This window comes from Protopterus annectens, chromosome 2.part1 (assembly GCF_019279795.1).
Source record: "Protopterus annectens isolate FY-2018-M chromosome 2.part1, PAN1.0, whole genome shotgun sequence".
NCBI classification, from domain to species: Eukaryota; Metazoa; Chordata; order Ceratodontiformes; family Protopteridae; genus Protopterus; species Protopterus annectens.
Window position 1 is genome coordinate 1,884,675,499 of NC_056729.1, and position 24,784 is coordinate 1,884,700,282.

The following is a 24,784-nucleotide window of genomic DNA, read 5'->3' on the forward strand; positions in this document are numbered from 1 at the left end:
AAAATCCCTGCATGTACTGTGGAGTGCAGTGCTTTTTCTGTATCAAGACCCACTAACAACAGTGGTATTTTTTTGTATTCTGCTTACTTCTGGATCATCATTGTTCTATTAATGCTACCAAATGTTTGCCTTCCCTCCAGAAAATCACATTGATCCATATCTCTCAATTTTGGCAACACCGTTGCTATTCTTTTATCTATTATAGATATAAGCACTTTATAATCATAGTTTACAATTGAAATGGGCCTATATGAAGCTGGGACGCCACCACAGCTTTCTTCCAGGATGGTAAAACACTGTTAAACAGAACCTTCCGGATCTTTATCACTTTCTTCCCTCTTAGCTTCCAAACTTCCACAGGAATTCCATCTATTCCTGAAGACTTCCCTGCAGATTGTATATATGTTACTCTTTTTATCTCATCTCCTCCTAATTGTTATTTGTTGAGCCTCATCTACCTCTAACATTGGCATACTTAAGTGTGCCATAAATATTTCCAATTGTGTTTTCTCGATTTTCACATTCCTGTGCTTTATAGAAATTTTCATCAAATTTCCAAAATATCTCTAATATATTCCTCTACGGGATCTCTGGTTATTTTTCTCATTATAGGCTCACTAAGTCTAGCAACGATCCTTTCCACTTCCTGTTGCTTAAGTCATGCTAAGAGTTTTTGTGCTCTGGAGTTATTATCAAAATTTCTAGACTCATACACATTGTCCAGGTACTCCCTTATTTTCTCTTTAGCACTCTGCAGTTGCACCTCTTCTTGTTCTGTGAGATTCACTTTATCCTATAATACTTTAACCTTTGTCAGGCTCTCTAAATAATTCTTGTTACTTCTTCACCATATCTCTTTTTCTTTTATTTGTACCCTATTTTTAAACTCCACTTTCATTTTATACCACTCACTAGCTATGACTTCTGCAGAAAGTTCTAAGTTCACTAATAATTCTCGAATAATGTTCACTACCCATTTCTTAGAAATCTCTCCCTTTAACAGGTAGGCGTACAAGCACCAGTATCTCATTTTTACTTAATTACCCTGCATTTTTATCTTACTTGTTATTGGAGCATGACTTGAAATTGTTAATGGATGTGTGTCGAAGTTTCCAGTTAAATGCACGTTCCTGTGAAATGTCATTTCTCTCTAGTGTAGCCCAGTTATCGTACATTTGGGGAATAATATGCAGATTCTCTCCAAGTTCATACTACTGAATTCACATCTTCCTTACTAAATATTTTCATAAAAAAAGACATCTACGTATTGTGTACAATGGTGATGTTTATGATGGAAAGTGAAAAGAAAATTATGACCAACTTGTTATTTTTAGATATACTGCAACCTCACATACAAAGTCATTCCCATCACAGACAATCCATGTGCTAATCAGTTATAACCACTTTACTGACAGCACACCTCAGATATCTGACTGTTAAAAGAGACCCAGTAAAGTATTCAAGCTCCTCACAAATGCATGTTATGTCAACAATGGAAGAATAATTATTGTTTAATTTGAACTTTCATCCACACACAACCCCTGTAACCTGTAATTAAATCCATTACTGAATGTGTACACCTCAGATATCAGAATACAGTGAAATATAAAATAATTGACCACAGCGATATTAACCTCACTCAATACCAACACACACAAACACACAGATGCGACCATCAATCACAGCCGATTGTATGACTGTGACTTTAGACTTCATATGCTAGACTGTGAGCCAATGAATGAACAAATATATAAGTAATTGTCAAACAGCTCATTACTATTAGAATACAGTGTGTGGCCCACTGCAAGCAAATATCTCTCAACATGTTGACTCAAGAATAAAGGCGAAAGCTAAAAAATAAGGCTGAACAAAAGATCAAAATCAAGGACAGATATCACCTTTGTGTACTTAGTTGCTAGAAGAACATGCTTTTCCTGGAGGTTATTAAGTCTGAAACAAAATATGCCTGTCAGTATTTAGCGATTGCAGTTTTCATTGATTTGCTGGAGCACCACACATTTGTACAAGGAAAATAGACCAAATGTGAAGCAAAATCCAGGACAGTTGAGAGCTTCTCTCAACATCTTCACTGAACGATTCTTTCCAAAGCAAACAACGATGAAGAGACAAAATCCAAAATCAGGAACATTTTTAAATATAGCTAGTTATTAAAGGAATAGGTTTTCCATCAACATGAACTTTCTGAAATAAGCAGTATGAAACTGTAATGCCTAACTTTATTGTATGGCTGTAATACTCAAATTTACCAGGAAAACGGTGGCAACATCAGGACCATTCTGCAAAAGTAAACATATTTGAGAGCATCTGCATCCTCCATGCATGCATACCTATGCACGGATTTTCAGAGGACTACACACTTTGTAGGAGAACACAACTCTTCTTTGCCCTCTCCCGCCTCTCATTTTGTTTGCTCAAGAATTGTATACAACGCCAACACTGAATAATGAAAGATGAAAAATCAGAGACATTTTGTTAAATGTGAATATAATTTGTTTTAAAATATTAACGGGGCAAGAGGTATTCCATCAACATGCATTTTCTGAACAATAAGAAGTGTGGAGCTAGAATGCCTGGCTTTATTGCCTGATGGTAGAAGTCAGTATAGCAGTCAGTGTTTCACCAGAAAAAAATCTAATTTGTGAGGAATGGAGAAAATATATAAGAAAATAAATAAATGCTGCAAAATCACTAACAGTTGAGAGAATCTTTACTCCCCTCCCCTCAAACATAGGTTCATAGGTTCATAGGTAGGTACTAGGCTATCTGCCCGAAGGCATTTATAAGCCTAGCCAGAATGTGTTGGCTTTCGCCGCCCCCTTAGATTAGGTCCCTGTGCCTCTGTCCAGCACAGCCATTGAAGTGATCCCTGGGGTAAACTTTCTGTTTCCCATCCACTCGTCAAGGTTTCTCTTGAAGTGTACATTCATACATCTAATCCTCACATGTGTATGTATTACATCCTTCTAAGTTGTGAAATGCTGATTGAGGGCTCAGTGTCTGTTATTCTAAAAGTGTATTAGTTCTGGTTTAAGCACTTGGGCTTCAGGCCAGTTATTTTACATTAAGAAGGTTCGTGGTCTGCACTCTTGTGGGAGGAGAGGCTGGACTCTGCCCTTCTGAGCTGGGAATTTCTGGTTAAAGGCTTATAGTGCCTGCATATTTGAACTGTTTCTTACTGAAATTGGTACACATTGTTTGCTGTAGCATAGACTAAATCCAGGCCTGCTGAATCTAGCTTTATTTGTATGCTGCTTGTTTGTTTGCTTGTTATTTCCCTGAAACGCTAATTCCACCTAAAACGCGGCTTTTCAGCGCTTCTGTGGATCCCTAGTGATATCTGCATTGCTTACTGTATTTATTTCCTTGTTTCACTAGAAAGAAAGTTACTGTTTGTTGTTTTTGCATTTAAGTTACCTGAAACACATTGTATTTAAGTTACCTGGCACTTGCTCACTAAAGCAATTATATAAGTCAGCACTAAAATATTAAAAGCACTACACCCTCACAAACTCCCCTTGAGTACCTTGTTCCCCACTGGCCCTTTTTTTCAATTATAAAGGAATTCCCAATACTATTCTAGCATGTCCAAAGGTCAGTTGTCAATCTCCTCTCCGGTCCAGCTGGTGAATCTGGGAATCTTGAGGCAATGTTACAACTGCCTCATGTACACAGACAACCCTCTCCTCCTCCCAACAAATTCCAACAGATGTGAGAGATGCAACCATATAGCCATACTGGAGGCTAAGCTCTCTCAACTCAGTACTGGCGAAACCAGTCAGGAGGACAAGGAAACCACACTCACTACAATTCCAATCTCACATAGACATACCACGACAGAAAACCAAACACATAAACACACAAAAACATACTCGGAGGCTCTAAATAAAAATCTGCCTAAGCAGCAGAGACCTCCAAAGCAGACACCCAAGCAACCGCTACCCCAAAACAAAACACGTGCAACACATAGCTCACAAAGCCAGTGTGCCGAACAGTCACAGCCCTTAAGGCTAAACAACACACCTGATACACTTGTAATAGGTGACTCTATCGTCAGGCACACTGACGTCCCGCTCACCAGGCTGAACAAGGAGAAGGTCACGGTGAGCTGCCTGTCAGGTGCTAGGATCCGCCACATAACACAAGCACTCAGGTCACTCCAAGGCAAGTACAAATATGACCCAGTCATTGTCCATGCTGGTGTGAATGACCTGAGACGTACCTCCCTGGACTACATGAAAAGAGACATAGAGGAGCTCTCTGAGCATGTAGCCCAGGCCGGTATGACCCTGACCTTGAGTAGCATCTTACCCTCACCAAGAATGATGCCACAATATGAAGACAAGATGATCAATTTCAACAGTTGGCTTAAGTATTGGTGTCATTCAAAGGGGATCCAATGCCTGTCAGCCTGGGATGACATGCTCAACAAGCCACGATGCTTCACTAGGGATGGCTTGCACCTGTCACCCCTGGGCTTTTGGATATTGGCAAAGGCTCTTGCTACCCCCATAGTGCCTTTTTTAGGCAAGGCTCAAAAGACAAACCCACCTCCATAGGTATCACAAGGGATAAGAAACTAAGAGTAATGCTACCCAATGCCAGAAGTCTAAACCTCAAGATGCATGCACTCGAAACTCTCCTTAGCATGGAGAACATCGATATCTGTGCAGTAACAGAAACCTGGTTCAAGGCTCCCGAGAGCACCCCAGTACTACCAGGTTATACCTCATACCATGCTTTTCGGCCCCAAAACTTGGACCATACCACAAAAGGAGGGGGAGTATCAATATTCGTCAAATATACCCACACCTCGAGGTTGGTGGCACAGCATGAAGCATCAGAGACTATCCATGTGCAACTAACAGTGGGTAAAACTGTCTTCAAGTTTATAGCCTGCTAAAGACCACCCTCCCAAACCCAGGAACCCCACTCGGCCTTCCTGAGAACACTGGAAAATATGAAGGTCTCTCCAAACACCATTATATTGGGCGACTTCAACTACCCAAACATTGACTGGGAGCATTACTCTAGCTCCAACACCCTAGCCCAAAGGTTCCTAGAATTTATAAACTCAAATGCTATGGAACAACTTGTTACCACTCCCACAAGAGGGGAAAACATACTGGACCTGATCATCACCAACATGGGGACTCTATGCTCCAGACCAGAAGTGTATCCCTCACTGGTAAGATCAGACCATAAACTAATCTCACTGGATATTCACATCCCGACTCCACCCCCTGCCCTGAAAACCACAGTGAAAAACTTCTCTAAAGCAAATTTCACACTCCTCAAAACCGAAGTGGAATCCTTCAAAGCCCCCGGGCCTGTGAAAAATACGGCCCAGACCGCAGAATCCTTTATAAACGCTTTCTATGAACACCTTCAGGAATGCATGGATCATGCAATCCCAAATAAAACCAAGACCCAATCCTCCAAAGGCAGACGTCCTGTCTGGTGGACCCCAGCCATAAACAAACTATACAGTAGAAGGAGGAAGCTACTACATGCAAAATCCCAAAAAGGGAAGGCATCTCTGATCAGTATTAGCAAAAAACTACGGGCACTCATAAAATCGTCTAAGGCCAGCTTCGAGAGAAAAATTGCACAGGACACTAAGGATAATCAGAAGGCTTTCTTTAGTTATGTTAGGAACCTGGGTGGGAATTCCCAGATATGCTCAGAATTAGTCCAAAATGACAAAAAATACACCGGACCCACAGACATTGCCAACATCCTAGCTGACAGGTTCAGCGCAAACTTCTCCCCACCCTCCCCACCAAAAGGGCAATTATTTATCCCAGCAGAGTGCTGCCCCCCTGACATCTCAGATGCTCAGGTAAGAGCTGCCCTCTCCAAAGCAAAAAACACAGCATCAATGGGACCAGACGGTGTTCCGGGCTGCGTCCTACATGAACACCAAGAAGAGCTAAACCAAAACATAAAACTACTGTTCACTCTCAGCCTTACTACAGGATATGTACCCAAAGAGTGGCGTACAGCAACAGTGGTCCCTCTCCACAAAGGTGGTGCCTCAACGGATCGTGGAAACTATCGCCCCATAAGCCTGACTAGCTTGATCTGCAAAGCTATGGAAAGGATCATCATGGACCTCATAAATAAAGATATTGGGGACCTACAGACACTGGATCCTACCCAGTTTGGCTTTGTTAAGGGCAGATCCTACCTCTTAAACCTGGTTGATTTCTTTGAAACAGTCACCAAGGCCATTGACGAGGGGAAGGTGGTCCACACAACCTACCTGGACCTCGCAAACACCTTCGATACAATACCCCACTCGGGCATTATAGATAAGCTCACCAGCTTAAATATAAACCCCTATGTCACTAGATGGGTTGCAAACTGGCTCAAGGACAGAACCCACATGGTTAGAATTGCTGGAGCCATGTCAGACTCCAAACCAGTTACAAGTGGCATCCCACAAGGCTCAGTCCTGGGACCTCTCTTGTTCGGTATATATTTCTCGGAGGTACAGGCCAACACGGAAGGACTGTGGCTGACTAAGTTCACAGATGACTGCAAACTGGGCGCCATAATGGACTCTCCAGCCGACACAAGCATCCTCCAAAAGGGCCTCATAGAAACAGACAACTGGTGCCAGAGCCATGGCCTCAAGCTAAATGCCAAAAAGTGTATAGTCATCCCTTTGGCAAAAACAAAGTGCCCACAAATTACCACATAGGTGGTAATCCATTAAGTACAGAAGAAGTAATTAGGGACCTGGGGACCCAAGTTGATAGCAATCTCTCATTTGACAACCACGTGGCCAAAGTGGTTAGAAAAACATTTTATATAGCCCACCTAATCATGAAGGGATTCACATCTAGATCAGGGGAGGTCATCGTGCCTCTTTACTCATCCCTCATCAGGCCCATAATTGAGTACAATGCCCCTTTTGGGATGTACCTTACCAGACACCTGCAGCAACTGGAAAGACCCCAAAAGTACCTCACCAAGAGGATTATAGGGCTCAAACAGATGCCATATGCTGCCCGGTTAAAGAAACTCCAGCTCTACTCAGTGGCATACCGCCTGCTCAGAGGCGATCTTTGCCTGACGTATAAAGCCATGTCCAAGCCGGAATTAATGGACATGCTGCACCTCAGAAAATCCAAATCCCATCGAGCTACGTGCTCGAGAGACTTGAACCTCAGCACTGAAATAAATAGGACATGCTGGAGGGACAGATTCATAACCCAGAGGCTCCCTTCACTCTGGAATAAAATCCCAGTCCAGGTTAGGCAGAGACCCTCATTGACTCTCTTCAAGAGGAATCTTGATGAGTGGATGGGAGATCGTAAGTTTACCCCGGGTATCACTTCTGTGTCACTGTTAGACAGAGGCACAGTATACTAACCTCGAAAAAGGGCATAGCAAAACTAATTTAAAATGGGTGGCGAAAGCCAAACACACTCTGGCTAGGCTTATAAATGCCCTAGGGCAGATAGCCTAGTATGAACCTATGAACCTATATGTTTTTCTGTAAATGATTGAACATTCTTAATGTGATTAATAAACAGTAATAAAAAGTTTGAACGCACAGAATACCAAATGACCTAAATATCAATGTTCTAAAAGATTAAGAAAGTAAAGGTATTTCTTCTCCCATTCCCCATAACACTACCCTCAAAATATTCTGAATAGTGGAAGTGTTACTAAGGTAAGGTGTAGGACTAGGGTTGGTGGAAGGGGCAGCATTAGGGTTAGGGTTAACAACCTTTACTAAGATCGGTAAGATGCCTCTCAAAGTAGCCAGGCAAATGGATTGAGCCTATTTTTTTAAATCGCTAAGTTGGATAACCTCAGTACTCTGTGCATGCGCACGGAGTCCAAGCAGCTGGAGCAAAGTAAAAGGGTGGAAAGTCGACTATTAAAAATAAGTAATCGTCGACTTTCCAAACTGAAATATTTCTTTTGCCTTTTTTTTTTTTTTTTTTTTTTTCAAAATGGAGGGGGGACTGTAGCCCAGCACCCAGTGCACAACATTTGTAAGGGGAACCTGCTGGTCAGAGGACTTGCTGCTGTTTCCTTGATAACTTAGCTCACCTTATGATATAAATGCATATAGTTCATTATTGTAGAGCACATATATTTAACCTGTCTGTGTAACTTATATTTTGTAATAGCACTATTTTCTTTGTAATAAACCTTTGAATTATACTATGTGACTTGTCAACTCTGTGACATATACAGTGACAAAACTACTCCTCTGTATGATTGTGATAATTTGTGTAGTGTTGCATGATTTGTGCAAGATAAACAAATGTGGAGACATTTTAATGAAAACTTAGATTCTTCTGGAAGTATGCTTGTATCCCTTAATGGTAATGAATGTCTTCAGAACAGTCACTGGCTTTGTAATCATTGCTTTCAGTTCTACTCCCAATGCACAGACGTGTTACCTTAGTTCATTTATTTGTTCAATGGGTAGATACAAAATGTTGCTTTCTGGAAGTAGCCACAGAGCTCTGCCTAAGTGTGTCACCTGACAAAAGTCATAAGGTAGGCAAGGAGAAACAGTCCACTTGTGTAAGGACTTACCATATCAGTAGATGTCCTACTTATCACTGTTGCAGAATTCCTTACATTAGAGATATCATACCATGGGTAGCCATATGTTCAACCAATCTACTAAATCCTAGGCCCTTCCATGGTTCGTATGTCAGATGTATGTCCTTCATTTGAGGCATAAATTACATAAGTGATGTACAAGTGCCTAATCCTCACAAATGAATTGCCCCAGAAGAAGAGGAACAGGAGCAGCAAATGATGAAAAAGGAAAAATGGTATGTGTACATCCAGAAAAAAGAACAGTCATTTTCTCGTCCAGAAGGAAAAAGAAAAAAACTGCAGTAGTGATGAACAGGCCATCTACTGTTATGGTAAGTTCTTACACAACTGTGCTATGTCCTTCCTTTGTCACTGTTGCAGTATTTTTTTAATTAGGGAGAGAGTACTAGAGCTTCTGTAAAAAAGACGGGAGTAGAAGGGAATGAGGAACTAGGAAAAGCTACTCTACATTAAATAATTAGTAAGTGTTGATGAATTATCACTGCAGAAGGTTTGTTATTTCATTTATGCAACCCTAGCTACTAAAATGGTGATACAAAACACAGACCCAAAATACAAACTTGAGGTGTACCAACATATGATCTGATATTGTCATTCTGATTTGGATCTACCAGATCTTTGGATCCAAACTTTCGAGTTCCTCCCTTTACCCATAATTCCCCATCAACTTAACATACCTCAAATCTCATTTGCTGCCATTTAACTGCAGATGTGGATCCTGTCATTCTTGAGTTTTGGGTGTTTTCCTAGGAAATCACAATGAACAAAACATGCTGGAGGGACAGGTTCCTGACCCAGAGACTCCCCAAACTCTGGAATAGACTGCCCATACATGTCAAGCAGAGCGCCTCCTTGGCCCTCTTCAAAAGGAACCTTGACGATTGGATGGGAGATAGGAAATTCACCCTGGGATCACATCAGTCACCCTGCTAGACAGGGGTCCAGGGAAGTAAATACTGTGGGAAGAAGTAGCCAGGGAATTGTTATAGCTAGGCTTGTATAGGCCCTAGGGCCAATAGCCTAGTACCAACCTATGAACCTAAATAGTGAGTTTTGCTAAACTTCTGTTTTTTTTTTTCATTCATTCCTTTCTCTTACCTGCCTGTTTTGCTACCCTTTTAATTTTCCTACAAGTTTTTCTGAGTGGTTATTATTGACTTCTGGATACTTCTTAGTACCATTGCTGGTACCTCTAAAGTTTATTTCTTCAGCTCTACTCTTTAGAGTAATTCTTATCTACCACTGTTGGCAATTATGTTTTCTATTCTTTTTCTACCCTTTGTATATTAAAAAAAAAAAAAAGTAAAGTAGTTTTTCTAGTTTACTTCCTTCCTTATCTTAGTTAGGCCAGACAATCCTAACCGCTTTAAAAAAACACAGCACCTTTGGGCAAAATATATCAGACTCAAATGCCCAGAGGGAATGCTGCTATTGTTTAGGAGCTGCCCATTTAGATGCGGACTTCTCCATTTGCTCTGTCTTCAATTCTAGGCTCTCGCAGATAGGTGGAACAAACTAGTCTTGAAGGGTGTTCTCCTTACTACTTCTTGTTCCGCTTCAGGTGGGGCTCAAACTCCTCAAAGAAAACTGATAAGGGAAAGCTCAATTCAGCTCCCAAAGATAAAGATTCATGCAAGAATTCACTGGATTCCACATCTTCTTTAGCTCCTTCCTCAGGGCCTTCTGCTAAAATATCAGGAAAATCAGAACAGAGCACCCTGGATCCATCTACTTCAAAATCAAAATCACTTCACATTAGCTCGTCTATTCCCCGACTGAATCTGGTAACATCTAGGCTCCCTTTACCCTTCTTGGAACAATCCTCCCATAGACACTCAAGACTTCCATCCTCCACTTCTTCTCTCAGGTCTTCCAGGAGTTTGTCTGATGCTGATGTGGATAGGATGATGAGAAAATTACTCAGAGCTCAGGTCCAGGTGGGGGTAAACCCGTCTTGATCTTTCATTAGATCCATGAGCTGACCTATGACTGCATCCCTTTGGTTGCTCCTTCTCTGATTTGACCTTCTGGTTTGGAGCCTTTGGATCCCAGACCTCCTAGGGTTGTCCTCATCGGATTCAAAGACAGCTTGTACTTCAACTCTGGTTACTTCCCTGAGTCATCCTGCTTCATGCCTTTTGGAGCTTGGTGTCTCTCGGAGCAGAAGTGTTGGTGCCAGATCTGGAGGACTAGAGTCGACTCCAAGGCTATCAGAGCTGTCCATACCTCTCAGAGCATTAGTGCTGGACAGCTGAGGTCTAACTCCTTCCATGGATGGACTGCTTGTGGGGTTGCAAGAGCTGATAGTTCAGGAAATATCAGCTCTGTTGTTGTCTACGTTGTTTTCTCCTAGGCACTCTGCCTTTGAGATTGTGAAGAGGGTCTTCTCTTTACCTAGAAAAAGGACATCCCTACCCCCCTCGGATCAGACATTTACCTCCTCCATTTTTTTGCTCTGATCCTCATTCTTCCATTTTACTGGGACAGCCAACCCATTCCAGTCTCCAGTCAGTCCCTCAGGACTCCCCCATCTCTTCTGATACCTCACTGGACCACCCCACTGATGAGGACCCTTGGAAGAGAACATGTAAAGGAGACACCTAGATTCCCCCCAGGAATCTCTCACTGAGGACACTGATTCCAATGAAGGGGAAGGGTCAGACAGATCTCCACCTGAAGACATCTCATTTGGAGACATTCTACAGATCTTGAAATAGAAAGGTGATTGATGTTCTGATACCTCATCCCAAGATGGACTCGGTGTTCCTGGAGACTTTCAGGTCTGTCCTGGCTATGTCTTGGGTGACTCCCCCAGCCAATGATCTTATAGATTTCATTTCTCACTGGGCATGGAAGGAACTGGATACTGTGGAGCCTATCCCTAAATGTCCAGAGAAAATTTTAGTCGCTCTCAAGAACAGAGCATACTGGAGCAAGGGGGTCTCATTTGATGTCATATTTGTGGTGGTAGCCATCAAAAAAGAGCTTACAGAACAGACCTCTTCTCTCCATCCCCATAAGAGGGAGTTCAGAGCCTTGGACAGACTCAGTCAGTTTGTGTATGCTTCAGCGACCTTTGCTCTGCGGTCATTAAATTACCTACACAAGATTATGAAGAGATTTAACTAAAGAACTCTCCAAATCTCTTTCTGAGTCCATGTCTGCCAAGGACCAAAATAGCATCTACTCACAACTGGGCACTCTTCAATCAATTTCCAATGAGTCCTTGAGGCTGATCATCCCTGCAACATAAGGTGGCTCATAGACAGCTGGTTCATGCATAGCCATTAGGAAACATGCCTGAATGTGACATTGTGTCTTTCCTGGGCCCTTTAAGTCTTCATTCACCATTGCTCCCTTTGATGGATCTTCCTTATTTGACCGTAAAGTGAAGGTCATGCTCTCTAGATGTGAGCAAAGGAAAGATCCTCTCTGTAATAGGAATACATTTTTCAACCCCCTCAAAGACCTTTTTCATAGTTTCAACAAGGAGGTAGAAAGAGGTGGTTATGTAAATCCCAGGGTCCTTTTCAATACTCATGAGGAGATAATTCTTCCAGGGTCAGAGGGTAGAAGTTAAATGGAAGACAATTCCCCTGCAGCAGAGGTGGTCCAGAGAATCGGGGATTCTGGGACTCCTTTTCAGACAAACCCTATCAGCAGTCCTGAAAAGGGTCCCGACTGCACCCCTCTGGAGGCAGTCAGGAGGCATTTGTCTATGCACCAAAGAGCCTGGATGTCCATAATGAAAGATTTCTGGGTGCAGAGAATTACATCTATAGGTTATATCATACTATATTCTAAAATTCCAGCCACAAGAATGAAAAGAATGCCTGATGTTCCACCCCATCAGAGGGAAGCAGCAGCATTAGAAATAGAAAAGCTGCTTGAAAAAAAAAAGAGTCATCCAAAAGGTCCTCCAGACCAGAAAGGATTTGGGACTTATTCAAGATTCTTCTCAGTGCCAAAGAAGACAGGAATTTGAGACCCATCCTGAATCTCAGCAAATTGAATTGGCTCGTACAATATTCAAGGTTCCAGATGGTCATGGTTTAGTCCATTCTGCCTCTATTGCTAAAGGACGATAGGATGTGCTCAGTAGATCTTCAGGATTTGTTCTATTACATCCAAATGAACAGGCAGTCCAGACGATATTTGCACTTCTGTATGTGAAAAAATGAAGTGTTCAATCAACACAAACATACAAGAACCACAACAATAAGAATGCAACTGTCACGGACTCCACAGGATGACAATACCAGACTGGATCAATAAAAATCTTCTTTAATACATATAACCTCCAAAGTTAAGCGCTTTCACCCATTAAATGTGGACTTCATCAGAACAATTTAACAAGACACTACAGACCATATAAATATTCCATTTCGGCACCAAAATAATCACCTAACTTCCCTTAAAGTGATTATATATTAGAAATATTCTTACTACTTAATGTAATATAAATATTAAATGTAATAATTTATATCACTACATTTGGTGTATGCACCATATCACATCAAAATATCTTAATTATAAAATACATAAAATAAATTATATGAAATACTAATATTTCAAGACACAGAATAATCAACATTTTGTTTGACTATAACATTAATCAACAATAAAAATTGTCAAACACATTATGAAATGCATGAGAATATATAAAAACACAGCTTACCATACTCTATTTAATTTTTTTAACTCTTTTTAACTAAAATTGGTTTGATAGATATGTGGTCGTTGAGACCAGGCAGTGTAGATGCATCAGTAAATAATTGCCACCAGACCTTCTTGAAACCCAAGATGGCCCTGTGGTTGCCCCCCCTCGGGTCTATCTTTATATCCTCTAAAATGGCAAATTTAAATGCATGGCTGTCCCCATACTTTTCTATGTGCCTATATAAGGCATTGTTGTTATCCATTCTTCTAATACTATATAGATGGTCATAAATTCTCTTTTTAAGACTCCTTTCATTTTTTTCTATATAGTAACGTGCATGCCATGCACTTTGCCATATATATATATATATATATATATATATATATATATATATATATTACTAATTTAGAATTACAATTACCCTGCCTGAATTAAATTTTTGTTTTATTAATATTATCCAAAATTATTCCTTCCTCCTCCAATAGAGTGTGACATTGTTTACAACAACCACATTTAATGGTGTGGTTTGTTCTAATATCCAGCCCCCTTCCTACTCTACTTTGTTCCAAATATTTCTTTAAATTACAGTCCATCTTGAACACAAAAGTGGGCTTATCACCTATAATGTCCTTGATCTCATTATCTGCCATCAGAACATTCCAATTATTAGTTAGTATACCTTTGACCTTATTAACATGCGGAGTATATTCAAGGATACAAGGTCGCTGATAAGTTATATCTATGACATCACCTTTATCAACCTTAACAATAGCACCGACATCCCTATTTTTTACGCCTAAAAGGGGGGGATACCTATTACCCCATTCTCCAATAACATTTCTTAACATCTTCCATCATATGCTTAGGATATCCCCTTTCCTTAAATAAACAAGTGATAAAATCCAACTCATCTATCATGTCTGTATAAGTAGATGTCATGCGAGCTGCTCTTATACATTGTCCCTTGAAAATATTATGCATTAATTTTCTAGGATGATTGCTTGCATATTCAAGGTAACTATTAGAGAAGGTGCTTTTCCTGTGTATTTGTGATTTAAATCCATTTACTCCATTAGAGATGTAGGTATCCAGATATGTTATCCTCCTCTCTATTACTTGTACGAGTAAATCTCAAAATGCTACTGCTATTATTCAAATATTCAATAAATTTATTTAAACAATCAGGTGTACCATCCCAAAGAATAAATATATCATCCAAAAATATGGAGTAATGTCTAATGTGCTTGACATATCCACTGTTGAAGATGACAGAGTCTTCCCAATCCAACATAACCATGTTGGCAAACATGGGGGCATAAGCCGCCCCCATCGCTACCCCCCTGGTCTGCCGATAGTGTTCACGTTCAAAGTAGATGTAGTTGTGATCCAGCACAATGGACATAAACTCCAGAAAAAGACAAACCTTATCCCATTTTAGGCTACCATATTTTCTGATACTATTACTAAATGCCTCCATACCCTCCTACTTAGGAATGCATGAAAAAAGGTCTATTACATCAATAGTTACATATGTTAACCTTTCTTTCCATAAATCGGGGGTAAAACTTCCTAAAAACCCAAAGATCCTTCACCATATGGGGAATTTTATCATAAATATGTTTTAACCATGTATCTATTGCCACTCCTAGTGGAAATGTTTTAGAATGGCTTCCTGAAATAATAGGACGAACGGGGGGGGGGGGGTCACTGATGATTTTATGAATTTTAGGAATACCTACTATAGTTGATAATATAGGAAATTTGACCTTCAAAAAATTGTAAGTGTCGACAGTAATTCTATTATCTATCAGAAATTTACCAGACAACTGCAGAATCTCATACATTTTCGTAGTATATTCCATAGCATCATAGATGACCACCCCCTCCCTTATCTGGCTTCATTACACGAATATTTAAATCTTCCTTAAGATCCTTAAGTATTTTTAACTCATCACCCATTAAGTTACTTCTGATATTATTTTGAAGTTTATAAATCTCTCTTGTAACTAACTTCTCATAAACTGCTACACTGGGATGCATGGGAGGAACATAAACACTTTCTTTTTAAGTGTATTTTTGCTACTAGAATGGTGCTAGCTCACCTACATTCTGAACCTTGTCCTTAAACATGATGGCTAGATTAATTTTTCTAAGGAAAAGTTTAATCGCACTTAAACAATCAGCTGAGTGAAAACATGTAGTAGGAATATATTTCATTCCTCTAGATAAGAGGTCAAAATGTACTGTCCCTAATACCAAACTGGTATATGGTTTTCTGAGTGTTTCCATTTCTAGATGACTAGCTCATAACTGCCCCAATCAGGCACCTACTCCAGCAGGCAAGGGACTTCTTGCTCCAGTCATGCATCCATTTAGGCATCATAGTCGGGTCTACTTCCCGTTGTCGTAAGCTGACAATATTGAGTCTGATATTGTCAGCACGACAATATCAAAAGTGAAGAACATCGTTCAAGTAAACGGAAATCTCCATAAAGGGAGATTTCCATTTATCTCAATGTAGTGCGGTCTCAGAGTTGGTATGTTTAAGTAGGGGAGTGTGTGGGGTGCAGGGGGGCTTGCCCCCCTGCCTACGCCATTTAGTTTTTTTTTTAAATTTGTTTTTTTTTTTACGTTATTCGATGTTTTACTTAATCGATCAATAAAGTTTGACCGTTATTGATTTGATTAAGTAAACTTTCAATAACATGATATAGACGCTCATAGTCAATTACAGCAAATCACAACTCACACCTCTGCAGAGTCTGAAATTCATAGGTGCTCGTCTGGACAGAGTCAGTCAGGTAGCCTCTCTTCTTCCAGCACAATCCAGGTCAGGAAAATAATACAGCATTCTTCTTTTCCAGCACAACTAATTTTACAACCGTTGGGATCCATGGCAACTGTATCACTCTCATTCCTCCCGCCAGGTATTACATGCAAAGTCTTCAGCAGACGCTATCAGTCCAGTAGTCTATTCTTCAACATCCTTTAACTGGCCCAGTCAAGATCACAAAAGCATGCAGAAGATATCTTCTTTGTTGGATTCATTCAAACAAACTCTTTGAAGGCCATCCATTTGTTCTGTTCTGCCCATGGCCATGGTGACCATGGATGCTTCCAACTAGTGTATGTGGGAGGCATTATTTCGGAAGGACAGGCCAAGTTACATAGTCCCCTAAAGAGATCAAGACGCATATCAATGTCCTGGAAATGAGAGCGGTCCTCCTATCATTGCAGGCTTTTCAAGACATTCTCCCTTCTGGGACAATAACTATTCAGAGAGACAATATGTCAATGGTCTGGTGCATCAACAGACAGGAATCCGCCAAGTCTTCTCTGCTTTGTCAAGAAGCAGTGAGAGTGTGGCAGTGGATGATCTCTTCTGGTAATTTTTTAATAGCAATGCACATCCATGGGAAAACCAACATGATTGCTGACAGACTAAGCAGGTCAATTCCAGTGCCTCATGAGTGGTCTCTCAATGTCAAAGTAGCGGAAAGAATTTTCTGTTGATGTCGCCAGGCATACTGCAGCTTGTTCACTTTTCCCCTTAACAACAAGGGCAACAGGTTCTTTTCCCTGATCCCTCCAATGGGGGAGTCACCAAGAGATGCTGTAGTCCATGATTGGTCGTCCAGTCTTCTTTATACTTATCCACCATTACCTGTCATTTCCAAATTTCTACAGAAACATACTGGTTGAAGAGCAAAGTAATCTTCATTGCCACCTTTTGACCTCGCCAGGCTTTGGTTCCCCTTTCTTTGGCCTCACCTTCTACATCCACTCTGGATACTGGATCCCACTCCAGACTTCTTGTCTCACCCAACAGGTATGACTCAGGTGGACATAACAAGCCTCAAACTGACTGAATGGTTTCTCCAGTTCCACTAAATGCTAGACATTCCAGGCTGTCCTCCCTGGTCTGTCATATTTTGTTATCTTCTCAAAAAGCTTCTACTAAAAGGATTTACAAAAGCAAATGGAAGAGATTTGTATTCTGCACCCTTAACAGGGATATGGACCCCATTTTCTGCCCCTGTACAAGCTATACTTGATTTTTCAGATTCAATTTTTAATGAAGAGGCTAGCTTTTCTACTATTAAGATCCAGTTGGCTGGCATTTCAGATTTCCACCTAGGTGAAAATAACTCTACTTTAGTTTTTTCTAAATTATGTAAAACTTTTCTCAAAGGGGTCTTTTTACTAAGACATCCACTAAAGGATCCTACTCCTCCTTCGGATTTAACTATTGTGCTTCAGGTCCTAACCCAAAATCCCTTTGAACCATCAGTCAGGTCAGAGCTAAAATGTTTGTCTTAGAAAATAATTTTTCTAGTCACTATCACATCAGCTAGATGAATATCCCAACTCCAGGCTTTATCTTCCAAATCTTCTTACCAATTACTCCACAAAGACAGGGCGTCTTTGTGAAGCAACCAATCTTTTTGCCTCAGGTGGCTTCTGAGTCTAACATTAACCAAATCATCAACCTGCCAGTTTTCTTTCCAAACTTTTCAAATAAGGGAGAACACATACCCCATCTTTTGGATGTGCATGGACAACTCCATTTTTATCTCCATAGAACCAGTGGGTTCAGGAAAACTGACCAGTTGCTTGTCTCTTTTTGTCCTAACAGATTGGGCAAACCAGTAAAGTTACTCTGGCATAATGGTTCACTGCTTGTATCTCCTTTGTATGTAGTAAAAGAGGATTAACCTAGCCCAAGTCTCCTGGAATTCATTCCACAAGGTCTATGGTGGTCTTCTCAGTTTTTTGGTCAAGAGCTTCTTCAAGAGTTCAAGAGTTACTTGGCTTCTTATGTAAGATTTCTATAATGGCTGACCAGAATTTTTTAGGGTTGTGTTTACTATTGTTGTGAATGATGTTATAGTATAGTTTTTGTCTTCATTTACTTGTTTTTTTAGTATGATTGCAGAGCATTCTGAAGTTTTCAAGATATTGAACTTCCCCAATTTCTGCTATCTTATCAATTTCATATGCTACACTCTATTCTTTATAAACCCTCCTTCTGTCCATCTCTATCTTCCTTAGTCTCCATCTACATCCCATCCTGGACCCTCCATACTTCTAACCAACAATTACTTGATATCTACCACCCAAAAAGGTCAGTAGGTAAACTACTGTACAAACACTCCCTTGCCCATGCTTGGAACAAACTTCCCCTTGACTCACGTTCAATCTCCCACACCTCACACTTTAAAAATGAACTAAAAGCTTATTTTCTCAATTCCAGAACCTGCCCTTGCCATGACCCTACCTAGTCTTCCTTCCCTTTATGTACCCTCAAAAGGTCCATACTTACTACCTCATTACACCTCTCTCTCCAATGTGTCTACTATGCACTTGCATAATTTTATACAAACAAAAATGTTTTATTGTTGACCTATTGAACTATATCAATGTAAAATTGTTACTTAGCTTCTTTTTAATGGAACTTTAACTTTATGCATGTAACCCAACATATCTGAATATTTTTGCTATAACTGCTATTATATCAATATTGTTTAAAATTGTACTTGTTTAAAATGTACTACTGGAGCTTTTCTCCTCTGGTCTCCACTGAAAATGGGCCACAAGCCCAGTTGGACAAACCCGGTTAACAAATGTCAATAAATAAATAAATAAATACATAACTAAAATTGTGGTGTTTTACATTTTTACCTTTCTTTTCACACCCTTCCTCTATTCTTCATTAACATTATACTATTTTTGGATGTCCACATTGCATTATCTGATTTTAGTGTCCTCTGTCTAGCAGGCGCAAGGCTATTTATAAAAGTTGTACTGGATTCATTTATGGCATCATCTAAGGGGAGGATTTTTAGGATGCTCCAGTTAATAGAAGACAGGGTAGTAATGAATATTTCTGGGTTAAACTTGGACAGTGTGTGTGTGGTTTTATAAATATGCTATTTAAGTGAATGTGCGAGATGTCTGGTTGTATAGATAGGGAGATGATACTGTTAGACATTGTACCCATGGTGGTGTATTTGCTAGGTCTGATACTAGGATTTGATATAATAAGGAATTTGATGTCTATGTGCGGGGCTATTAATTAGTTGTGTGAAATGGTATGTTTATGATAGATGTAGGGGAGTTAGAGGTTATATCCAACCAACTGATATTGACATCACCTAATACTATTTTTTTCTTGTGGAATTATTATGGATATCCAATGTAGGGAATGTTCCATTGTTGTAGTATTGTCACCAGGAGGGATGTAAAGGACAGTAATACATATTTGTTTATTTTCAGGAAGGTAATAAGAAGCTCTGCTGAATTGAATTTTGCTATTGGTTTGTTGAAAGGGGAAATGTGATAGCTGGGGAATATTATAGAATAACACCACCTTTCATATTTATAATGTCATTATAGATGATATTATACCGGGGAGGGAGGTGTAATTTCAGAGTTGCTTATGTTGGATTTAAGCCACGTTTCAATTATAGTAAGGATATCAGATATGTCTTGGATAATCCAGGCAGATAAATACTTTTATTCACTTGTCAACTCATTCCCTCGAATGGAGCTCTGAATGTTTGTACTCATAACTTCCAATAGTATTATTAGCCTTTTGACAAAAATCAAGTTATAAACTCACAGTTCAAATAAATATTCTTATTATTAGAACCATAAATCGTACCAAAGAAGTGTAATCTGCAGACTCTTTAACACAAATTAATATTTTCAGTGGGAGCAGTAATTACATTCTAAATCTTGAAGTAGAATTTATAAATTCAGTAAGCACAGTAAATATTAGTGCTATGTTTTGTAAACAACATACAATGCCTCACTAGCAAAACAAGCTATATACACATAATATCCTCTGCATTTTGTTAATCCGTTTGTGAACTTTCATAGTTGGTAAAGCAGTTGTGCATGTAATGCTTGGTTGTTGAGGTATTTACAGTGGTGGCAAGGCCTCCATTTGATGGTATGTGACCATTTACACTGGTGGTAAGGCCTCCATTTGACGGTATGTGACCATTTACAGTGGTAGTAAGGCCCCCATTTGACATTATGTGACCATTTACAGTGGTGGTAAGGCCTCCATTTGATGGTATGTGACCATTTTTACCTAATTTGTCTCCCAACCCCTCAGTGCTCTTGCTAATGCTGAACTTACAATGGGAAGACCACACCACACTAAGTGTGAATCCTGACCTGGCTGTAGAGTGTACCTTCCATACTCAGTGTACACTGCCCTCACAAACTGGCTTTATATCCTTGGCTCTGCCAGAGTCCATAGAATGATATTCCAGTAGGTTCTCCCGTTAGGATAGGTATGCCCATCTGCGCTCTCAGTTGCCTGAGATACTAAGCAAACTTAGGTTGCCTGGGCTGTAGTCAGGGCTTTATCCATCTACTGGAGCAAGAGTTTAATAAGTAAATCAAGTAAGCCTACTGGACACAAGTTCCCCTCTTCAGGTGTGTCCGAAGAGCACTGTCTGGCTAAAAGACTTGCTCTGAATCAGACATTAGGCAAGTGGAGGGGGAAGGAATTAAACTCTGTACCATGGATTACAAAGAAGTAGGTCATTATTGATGCATAGCGTTAATTCTCTGTGCTAACTACTCACATACAGACCGAAGGTAGTGGTCAGGCATTCTGTGCACCATGGTCCTGTCTAGTGCAGCTGACTGTTCACAGGAAAACTCTATAGTGATTCATCTGTGAATTCACCCCAGGTATTTTGGAGACCATATTTACTCTGAATAAAAACATATTTAGTCCACAAAAGCTATTTCTGAATCTTGCTTACAGCTCAAAATCTAGCTTAAAATATTTGTATTTCTTTGTATGCCACTTGAGAACTTTTTACATCTTGTATCCCATTAGTGACACAGCATTCTAAGTAGGAGGAAATTCTCCCAGTTTCCATTCTCTGTCATGTGATATGTCTGTGGCCAGCATTTGCCAACATCAGTCTCTGTTAGGGATCGGTGAAAACAACAGTTCCTACTTTTTATCAGAACTGATGATCAGTGCACAAAAGAGGCTGGATTAGGAAAATATTACATTTTAAAAGACAAGGGGGCACATTTCTGTGATGTGCATGAACATTTCAGGAATGCAGCATGTTTATAACCATTATTTACACTCTGTGACTTTGAATATTAGGACCACATTTCTGTTTCCTCCACTCATAACCTGCTGAGTTCTCTAGTGAGTTTACTTGATAAATGTTAGATTTTTGCAGCATTCATGATATATTCCTTGGGCTGTCCCTATCTTAAAATAAGTTGTGCTGTTGTGATGTGACATAATGAGAGGATGTCATGATGTTCTCACTTCAGAGCACATAACAAGTAAAATGTTCTAACAGACTGCTTCTTAAAATAGAAGTGTTATGTTCTGATGTTTAGCTGAGCTCTGTAAGTTATATTAAGACTTCAGGATGTTGAATTCAGGTAGGCTCGGACATGTTTGTTTTAACACCCAGCGATATACACGGCTATGAACTGCATTTATGGCCAGTAGTTGCTAAATGCCTACCCATTAATGTTATCTTGAGGCTCAAACCTCAGACATTACTTCTGATTTCTCACTGATGATGCCACAGGCTAATCAAAACATCTACTTTTGGAATGGTTTGCTATGCCATCAACCCATCCAGGGCATGCTTTATATAGCCACATGATTGTGATGGATGTCTGTTGCATATTAGGTTGCTTTTGAGGTATTTGGCTTTATAGGATAAAGAATAAAGGATTTTAACAAGTGCTTTCTGAAAAGCAGTAAAATATTTACCTCATATTGTTTTGCAAGGAATATTAAAGAGTAGCAAGGAAATTACATAAAGCTGCCACAAATGTTATTTTACTTGTAGGTGTGAAGAGGCCTTATTCAGTTTGTGCTTTAATCCACACAGATGACCACAGGTGACAGAATCACTCATTGCAGGAGTGGCATAGATGCTTGTCACACCCCATAAAGAGCACTACGTGACTATTTAGACTGGGAGGGGATGTGGATAAAGCCCATCTGGACATGAGACCTAAGCATTCACACAGTCCTACCCACTTGTGTTTTCAATTATCCATTGTTTGCTTTTATTTTAGTTTGTGCAGGATGTTCCATTTTGATATCTGGTAAATTTGTCTTTTTTATTGGCAATTCGGGTTTCGAGCTGCACTATGTCATACTTTAAAGTCTTTTGTATTGGTTCTGGATTACGCTCCTTTGCTACTAATTTCATCCCATGAATCTTGTTAACATAAAGCAATGACAGAGAGTTCAGTGTGGGACTTTGACCCCTGCTATGATGTCAGCAATGTGGATTGCAAAAAATGGAGCAAGACTGTGTCATACAGAACTATGTCCATAAACGTTAACATTTAAACTGTTTCTTATTATTTTAGTGTGCATTTTCACTTGCAATGTGACTGATAGATCCAAAATAATTACAAAGATTGGAAAAATAAAAAAAAAATACTGCAAAAAGAAAACCTATTTTTTGCAGGGGTCTGTTCTCCCTCACACCCCTGCTAGTGATATATATATATATATATATATATATATATATATATATATATATATATATATATATATATATATATATATATATATATATATATATATATATATATATATATACACACACACACACACATACATACATACATAAAGCCCTTCTAGGTTGCCAATATACCAAAACCCTTGCTCCCATAATAAATGTCCAGGCTGTTCTTAAAAATATCTAAACTAGTACTTGCTTTAATGTAATTTGGTAGTCTGTTCCAGGCATCAGCTACTCTGACAGAGAACCAATTAGTACACTTCTCATTCCTGTAGAACCTTCTACATAGGTTATCTGATGATTCTCTAGTACTTTAATGTAATTTGGTAGTCTGTTCCATGCATCAGCTACTCAGTCAGAGAACCAATTAGTAACTTCTCATTCCTACAGAACCTTCTACATAGGTTATCTGATGATTCTCTATTACGTTTTGATAACCCCAAACATTCCCAGAGGTAGTTGTCCCTAAATGCCCTATATACCTGAATAAGATCTATTCTTAAATATCTGTAAGAGACACTGTACAAGTTCAGATATTTCCGTCTTTCATAATAACTTAAATGTTCACATCCATGGATTTCCTTAGTATATTTCTACTGTACTCGTTCCAGTTTACTCATGCTTGTTTTCTTATAGGGTTTCCATATTGATATTCCATACTCAAGTTTGAGTCTAATGTAACTAACAAACAATGACTTCATTATGTTTGATGTCCTAGACTTTATAAATCTTTTTATGCAACCTATAGTTTTATAACTATCATTAGCCAATTGGTTGATATGATTAGAAAAACTCATAGCTGAATCTTCCCATATACCCAGGTCCTTAAATGAGTCTACAGTTTCAATCACTGTGTTCTGTATTAAATATTCACCTTTCAGTTTATGTCTCCCAAATCTCATATACTTAGTTTTTTTATGTATTGATCAACATACCCATGCCCAAATGGTCAATTTAGTCAAATTATTTTGCAGCTATGCCTTATCTGTAACAGTTGTAATCAGTTTACCCAGTTTCGGGTCATCAGCATATAGACTATAGAACACCTCAGATGAAAAAGTTAGGTCTGAAAGATACAATCTAAACAAGTAAGGGCCTAGTACAGAGCCCTGTGGGACACCTTGACTGTAACCAAGGGAGTTCACCTGTCCAGTTGGTGTGTGATACTTGCCATGTCCTATTTGTAAGCCATGCAGCTATCCATCTTATCAACAGTACATCAATACCTAGTTGTACTAATTTATTGATCAGTGGTTTGTGCATGACCCTGTCAAATGCTGAAGTTAAATCTATATAAATCACATCACAGCACATTTTTTCATTCATAGCTGTTATTATATTGTTATAGAGCATAATGTTACAGGTGGTAATAGATCTATTTTCAACATATGCATGCTGATATATGGTTTCAAGTCCCAACCTATCCAGTTCTGACAATAACTTATCCAGTGTTACCTTCTCCATTATTTTTCCACAACATGAAAGTAGACTTAAGGGTATATATGATTCTGGGTTTGTCCTACTCCCCTTTCCCTTAAAGACAGGTTTAATAAGCGTATGTCTCCAGTCTTGAGGAATCTCTCCATATTTATATATCCTGCCTCTGGTAGGAGTAGTTTCCCGAACCACACAAAGAATAATAGTAGGTATACTGATAGACTTACATATGTCACTAAGTATACCAGTGATGTTGTTGATCATAATAAAATCATCAGCAGAAATTGGAACGTCCTAATTACAGATCCGCTTACCAGGAAAATTGTGGGGGATCACCCGAGGTTCAGTTATAAAACATGTCATAACTTGAAGCAAATTTTATGCCTAGAGCAGTGTTCCCTGCCTAACAGCCACCCTAGTGACTCAAATGGGACTTTTCCCTGTGGACACTGTCATATGTGTCCACATATATCCAAGAATGTTTGTTTTTCACATCCAGATGTTTTTTTTACATTTACACCTAGATTTTACA